The sequence below is a fragment of the Scatophagus argus genome, chromosome 22, assembly GCF_020382885.2.
Source record: "Scatophagus argus isolate fScaArg1 chromosome 22, fScaArg1.pri, whole genome shotgun sequence".
NCBI classification, from domain to species: Eukaryota; Metazoa; Chordata; class Actinopteri; family Scatophagidae; genus Scatophagus; species Scatophagus argus.
In genome coordinates, this window is record NC_058514.1 from 15442185 (window position 1) to 15450401 (window position 8217).

Below are 8217 nucleotides of genomic sequence, written 5' to 3' on the forward strand. Positions count from 1 at the left end.
CATTTTGAATAACAAAGGAAGCTGTGAGACAATATGTTCCCCTGGTTTTGATTCTTTCCCAAAATGGCCTGTGACTCAAGGACGCGGTCACATCAGCACTGATGTTGTTTGATCGCGGGAAAAGGCCTGTTTGTATTCACATAGTCAGCATGTCTTCGCGTTCACTTGTCCCAACATTTTTACACAAATACAGGCAAAAATTAGATCTTATTAAACTTAGACCTGACTTGTGTGACTTATCTTCTTAATGATGTTTAACTGTCATTTGACTGGTCAGCATTCACAGTCTTTTGGTGTATTAGCACATCTCCTATACGTGTCAGAAGCACTGCAGGTTTGACTCCCGTGTGGCTTCATTAAATTTCCTCAGTGCAGTAATATGCAGCATCATGGAAAGTGATGCATCATCTCTTTTTTTCTGTCGTATCTGCAGAGGATAACATGCAGTTTTATTACTGGACTGGACTATTACTGAACTATATATTATTACTGGACTGGAACAACATATTGTAAGGCATGAGGAAGTCCCACCCTTTCTGGTATGCCTTACGGGACCTTATTTTGGAAATATATACATATGGTGTTAAATCACAAGAGAAAAATAAATTGTGAAACTGTGATTTGGGAGGTATCTTTGCTTATACTCAAGTATGACTTTTACTTCTTACAACACAGGAGGTAGCAAGTGAACTCTTCTTTGAGCCTTTTCCAGGTAAGACTACCTGCAATTCCCTGCCTTATTGGTTAACCATAAAACAGTGATTTCACCATTGGTCTCAGTGCAACAGTGTAGGAATAAAGCTCCTCTTTGCCTGCCTAACAAGTAACATTTGTTGTAGGTGCTGATATCAAGTCCCTGCTGAAGACAAGTGAAACAAAAGCACACTAATTAGAACAACTAAATTGTGAGATGATCTGTATTAAAACACATTAGAGGTCATGATGTAAACTGACAGCCAGATGCTGTGATAAACAGATAAGATTAAGTTGTTTTCCATAGTGTTTTCAAATGTGAGGATTCAGACGTTTGTTCTTTCTTTCTTTCTTTCTTTCTTTCTTTTTCAGATGTTTTAGATTAGATTTAGAGGATGAATATTCATTAGTTCCCTTCCACTAGCCTGCAAAGACAGTTTCATTTAGTCCAGAAATGTTGTATTTGACTTCTGGATTAAAGTCAGGCAGTTTGGCCAGATTGTTGCCCTGCAGGAACCACTGAGTTGAGTCTGTCGCTTGTAGCCATGACGACGGATATTCACAAACATCCCAGGAATTGCTTTCAGGGCACTTTTACTCTGCTTCCATTCAGTGCAAATCTCCTTTGACTGACAGGACATGACTGCATTTAATGCAGATCCTCCTTTGAATGCAAAATGCAACAACAATAAGCACGTCTATTTTTTAAAAAAGATTTTGTAATCGTCTAACTGCGATTGTGCTGTTGGGAACGTAAAGTAAGCTCCACTTAGAAAAATAGTAGAGATAAGATCAGGGGTGTGGAGGCTGTCTTGGGTGTTTCCTTCCACTGGAACAGTTAGGAGTCATTAATAAAAAAGCTTTCGAGACTGAGCTTCAAAGAAGTGACCACAGCATCAGGAGTCACGCTTGGGCTACAGATCTACAAAACTTACACTAAGTGATCTCAGATTGCAGTGTAATTGTGTGTGTACATGTGCATTAGGATCATGCACAACAGTGGTGCAAGTGTGTACACACTGCAGACATCTGTCCCACTGTTAGCATTAGCCTTGCGTGAACATTCATGCTAGTCTGGGTTTGGTCATGATCTGGCAGGTATTTGAGTCTCACAGTTTTTTCATGCATGAGATGGCAGTTGTTTTGACAAATGTGTTGACAGGTGCATCGATTCACTAATTATCCTGTTAGCGATGTGGGTGTAACAGTCTCTCATGCGTCAATGGTTTTTTTCCAGAGGTGAACTCTTCCTGGTAAACAAACTCCTTGAAATAGTGAAAGTGAAAGTAGCAATACCATAATGTAAAAATACGTACTTACAAATAAAAGTCCTGTATTTGAAACCTTAGTTAAGGTATGATTATTAATGTGTATAAAGATGGACATTGGGTCTCCATTTCCTTCCGCTGTACTAAAATAAGTCAAAATGTACAGCCTCGGACAGTATTGCCATGTGATGCTGGTGATGTCGTTTGGAGCCAGAGCCTGTGCTGTATTGATTGACTGGGCCTTGGAGCCATATGATCCAGTTCATGGAGACCACAAACATGTCATAGTTTTTTTTACATTCAGGACTGTCACCCACATTGCTTCACCCTTTGGTTAGGTTTATGCAACAAATTACTTTGGTTGAGGTGAAGAAAAGATTTGTGATTTCCATTATATGTCAATAAAATCTCAATTTGTAGAATACTGACAACATTTAATCTTTAGGATTCGTGTACATGGACCTGAATTTCAGCTTTTTAAGTTGTGTTGTCACAAAAAAAAGACAATTTGAGTCCACGCAGACAATCCTGTAAAATAACTTTCACCAGTGTTTCATAAACTACCTTGAAATTGGGTTGAGCATTTAGCAGGTGAAGAGCCAGATGTCTTTCTCAAGAGTTGGTGGAGTCCAAACCAAAGCATCTCTATCTTGCCCTCTCTTGTGAATGAGATACTTGAACTTCATCAGTTAGAGCAGAGCTCTTCCCCTACCCAAAGGTGGGAATCCACTCCCCACAGTACCACCGCCTCGGACTTCTTCCCCGATTTGCACAGTGCCCCAGGGTGCACTGGAGGTCACAACTTGTTGATGATGAAGGGAGCAGCATCAGATTATCTGCAAGAAAAAAAAAAACAGAGCTGGAGTCCTGAAGCCACCATATCAGACGCAGCCTCCCCAGCCTGGCTGTGCCCTGGTAGTTTCCACTGAGACTTTGGATGCAGCTAAAACTTTGGCTACACTCAGACTGAATGGTTTGTAAAGTTTGATATTTGACTCTTTTTTTCAGACATCGTGAAGCAGAAGAGTCAGTGAAACCTAACTAGAGCCTGATGTCTGAGCCCTGTCGATCACTTCTCCTCTAGCTTGTGGCTTCTCTTTATGATTAAAATTACTTTAAAAAAGGTGAACACATCAAACTGGTTGAAGTCAGACTAGTGCTGATTAATGTGTGGGTGTGCCTGCATGCATGACTGTCAGCATTCATACTAATTCCTGCAGCTGGTCAGAGGAATGTCATGTTAGCTTTGGTGTTTAAACAGTGGTTTGATCCAGGAGCTGCTCATAGATTTCACCCTCCATTACCTCCATGTGGCCGGGACGATGCACCTCATCGGGCCAGCTGGATCCAGCACAGACAGGGTGTAAATGTGCATCAGCGGTTCAGTGAACTGAGATCAGTGAGAAGGTGACAGATGGAGGGAGGGAGAGAGGGAAGGATGTGTCACAGAGCTTCCTGAATGTGACTGAGTTTGTGTGTCTTGTCATTGGTCTGTCAGCTGTGACTCACAGTTAGGAAGGATGCTCTTTATCCACTTTGATGTCAATTTTTGCCAGACTGCTGATGCCTACTTTCTGTCAGAGACTTGCCTGTACCAGTATTATGAAGTACTGGTTTTCCCCTCTGGGTATCAAAGAAAGATTATTTTTTTTTCCCATTTTATCTGAAGTGAGACAGCAGATTCAGTGACTCAACCAAATAATGTCATAGACTTTTGATAGACTTCATCATTCCAGTCAGGTTATTATACACAAAATGGAAATGCCCTGTGGTAACACGCCCAAGTCTTCAGTTTTTCCTTGATTTTGTTTCTTTCAGGGTTGAGAACAAGATCCACAATTTTCCACGGATACCCAAGCTAATGACATTCTAGTCAGGCCATACTGCTACTTTAAAACAGAGAATTAAACAAGATATAAAGCGCGAAAAGCCGATGTCTGACTTCTTCCACGTTGGTCACCCTGATATAGATGTGTGTGTGTTTGTGAGTGGTATGTGTGTGTGTGTTGTTAGAACGCTGCTGGCACCTAGCCGTACACTCTCATGTCCGGCGTTTGGAATTCTTCAGCCGTGAGCTCAGCTGCTCCGTGCCGGCCGGCACTCCGGTGGTTTTGTCCTCTCTCTCTCTCTCTCTCTCTCTCTCTCTCTCTCTCTCTCTGGACCCTGGGCAGAGCTCCCTCCCTCGCCTCATTAGTCTCCTACAATGAGGCGGGCATGCTAGGAATGTGAGAGTGCATTCTTCCTTGTACCCCCCAACTCCCCATCAGTAACCTCCTCAACACCTTCTATGTCTCCTTTAAACACTCACTGTCCTCTGCACCACCCCACCCCCCACAACTGCCATCCTCTCTCCTCACTCACACACTCCTCCACACCTCACATAGCAACCCCTTTACACATCTTTTCCACCTCCCCTCCTGCGGCTCCCCTCCTCACCAGGCTCAAACCTCCCACCTTGGTGCTTGTTGCTGCTTCTTTCCTATCATAACTTTCTTAAGTTCTGTTTAGACGTGGTACCAATCGCAGGAAGATAAGACCCTAATCCTCCCCCCATGATTGAGTGTATTTTTGTATCAGCTCTGAGCAGATTTACTGTGGCAAAATGTTGTGTGCAAGAGCGAGTTTTCTCTATAGATTTGACTGATGATTTTGACACATGAGTTCAGTTTATCTTTCAGGATTTAGTAATCAGAGTTACAACCGCATGAACAGATTGCTTATTCTTTTTCTTTCTGTGCAAAAACAACTTGAGGAAGCTGTAATTTAGCAACACAAACTGAAGTCTATAAATAATTAGGGACAAGTTAGAAAAGTAAAACCAACAAGACTTTGGGAGACAAGGAGATATTTTCATAGACTTAAAAGGTGAAGCTGCAACTAATTTTTACTTGTGTTGCTGAGAGTAGCTGAAATCAAATGTCACCGTGAACAAAAATGAGATGGATTTCACTGATGCCAAAAGGCTAATTCTATGATACACTTTTATACTTATTGAAGACATATTATGGAAATTGTTTCTGGCTGTTCTGAAGTAGCAAACAAGCTGTGAAGTTAGAAAACTGCTCTCGTGTTGCATACCCAGCAGACTGACCACCACGTCCACTGTTGGCTTTCCTTTTAGCTGTGTATTTCTGTGCTGCTAGATGATCCACTGTGTTTTCTAGCTAGTTACAGGTGGTGTTCGTTTTTTTTTTTATTTCACTGAAAACACCTACTTCAGAGTTGTCTTTAGTTTTTCTCTTTTGCTTGGCTTTTATGTGTGTGTGTTTTTTTTTGTTTGTTTTTTTTTGGTGCAACCAACGCAACATTGCCTTTCTTTTATGAAACAAAAACAAAATAAATTGAAGCATTTGAATGCTGATTTGGGCACAGATTACTATGGCAGCAACGGATGCTTTTAAGCACTTGCGCCAGCCTTACTTTTCCATTCTCTTGCAAAACTTTGCCCCATTTCTTTCTTTCTTTTTCTTTGTTTTCCCCAGAGCTCTTCTTCACACCTTACCCCTGCTGCTAAAATGCACACTAAAAGGTGAGCAATCAGCTTGTGGAAAAGAGAGCTCTGGGCTATGATCAGCAAACAAACAAAAAAGATTTTGTTTGTAAGAGAAGAGAAGTATTAATCCATCATATCACATCAATTCTACTCAGGACAGATGAAGGCAGAATGGGGCTGATTCCAAGTTGCTGTGCACTCTAGTGCACTCCAAAAATGTGTCAAAATACTTCATAAACACCATTTCTCCATCTTGTTGTGTGAACAGAGAAGCTGTGTCTATGCTCATGCTTCTCTCTCAGCAGCTCCTTGCATATTTGCATCATGTTTAGCTGCATTATTTAATAGGGCAATGGCTGAAGTGAGAATTTCAAATCTATCATCAGGTCTGTGATGTTTGCCTCTCTGTTCTGCACAGCATACCCCGTGTGGGAGGACGCCTGACATGAGGGTGATGATAAGACGCAGAACACTCGCACCTTGTTATCAGAAGCCTGGTACCAAGTGGAGCTGCATCTGGAGCCTTTAGTACAGTATGTGTGTGTGTTTTTGAAAGAAAAAGAGTTTTTGGTTCAGTGTCAGGAGGTTCTGCTCCAAGCCAATTCCTCTTTCCTCTGCTTTGACTCTGAGAAGCTTTGTTGTTAACCCCTCCTTCCTTCAGTTCACACCACCATGCAATCACCTTCCCCTCTCAGAATGAATGGGGAGGATGAGGGGTCATAAGTTAAAGGGAGGAAGGAGCTGATGTAGGATCGTCTAAGAAAGGAGTGGAAGGACCGAGGATGGTGTGTGTGTGTGTGTGTGTGTGTGTGTGTGTGTCTGTGCACTGGAGGAACATTCTCCAGATGCGATGCCTGAGAGGAAGCTATCGGGCCGAGGAGCACTGGAATCAATGACAGCAGGGGTCGAGCTGACAGACAGATAGCCTTCCTCTATCTGCCTGTGATAGGACACACTGAGCACACATTTATCTGCAGGCGCTACTACAAGGCTACATCTCTGACTGACACCACAAAACTGTCGTGCAGATCCACAGCAGACATCACTGTCCACACTGCACTCTTACCTGATGAATGAGGATCTGATTTTGTGATGAGAATTCTCCTCAGGAAGTTCAGAAACTCACCTTTTCTCTGCGTTGATGTTGAGCTAATGCGCTTTCCCTGCGTGGCATGAGGGACGTTTTTCCCTTTATTTGTCCTGTTTGTGCGGCACAAATTTCAGTGGGTTAGTCAAGCTTTGAATAAACAACGAGAGTATTTACCTTCTTATGGAGCACAAAAACCTTCCTGACACTTCTCATCGAGTCATATATCTGACAAAACAATCTTTGCTCAAGGTACTCTTACTTTATTGCTGTATAACTTTTTCAGGAAATAAGGCTTGCTCACTTAATGGTGTATAGTATTAGTATTACTTGAACTTTCTGTTAGCTGTTATTTATAGAGATGGTCTTAAACATAACCAAGGGATGGGTGGACGGAGAGGAAGGACGGACAAATTCGTTAAACGAAAAGGCGGAAAAGGAAAGGGAGGAGGCTTGGTTGTGTCTTTGTTGGGAGTTGCTCCTCAGACAGAAGATCGATGTGCAGCCAGTTTATTGTGAGAGTGCGTGTCTGTCCATCAAGGGATGTATTAAGCTGTGTTTATTTACAGAATGGCTAAGGAAACAGCCAGCAGCAGCTTCCCGGGGAAAACGGAGAGGGCCGATCCCCTCTCTTGTTCTATGGGAGGAAATGGGTCATGTGGGCGTGGGCCTGAGGTGGGGCCTCCCACAGGAAATATGACATTTTATATTGATATTACATGTACATTGAGGTATTTAACTTATCAAGAATGCCTGAGTGTATTAAAACCCCATGTCAGAGATTGAACAAGATTACAAGCAAGGAATGGCAGGACGTGGATGGTTGACACTTCATGTAACCCCAAAATGGTATTTAAACTAGATTAGAAAAATCTGTCAAGAATGGTTACATTTTACATATGTATTAGAGTATATTAATGTAGAATGTAAACAAGTATATATCTGGGAAGGAGGTATTGAGGGACTGCAAGGGTTGCATGACTGAAACCATGAAGCAACATGCTTCTTATTGGTAGTCTTGGTAGCTTGTACTGTTGGAGGGTGATCACAAAAATAAACTCACAACATTGTGCTTAAAAATATAAACTCTGCAGAAAGGCCTGTAAAAATGTGGTAAGCTTGTTCAGTTTTGCCAAAGCAGTAGCCTACCTTGATTGTGAGTGAAAACAAGCTAAATGAAGACTGCTGAACAGTCAGCCTCCTCATGAAAATTCAAGCTAAGATAACTTACAGTTAATTAGATTTGGGAAAAATCCAAGAACATCAATTTAAGTCACATTCTAATTTTGTCTTTGTGATGATAATATATTATCAAAGAGGCATCCCTCAATGACCTTTACCACTCTTCTGGAGAAATATCAGATTACAGGGGTGGAATCAGCTGAATATTTTCCATCACTGACAGAATTTTTTCCATTATGGAATATTTTAATGAATCTGTATTAGCTAAAACAAAGATCTAATTCCTTGTTTCCACATCAGTTTGCAAAGCTCCTGCAGGTGTGGGTGAAAATTAGAGGTGATTCGCAAAAAACACAAAGCAAATAGTTTTTTGTTTTTTTGTTGTTGTTTTTTTCGTTATTTTGTTTGTTTGTTTTTCATTTTCATTGGAGTGATTAATTTCGAAAAAATGCCCTCCATTAGCCGGCTGATGTGCTCTTGCCCACTTAACCCCC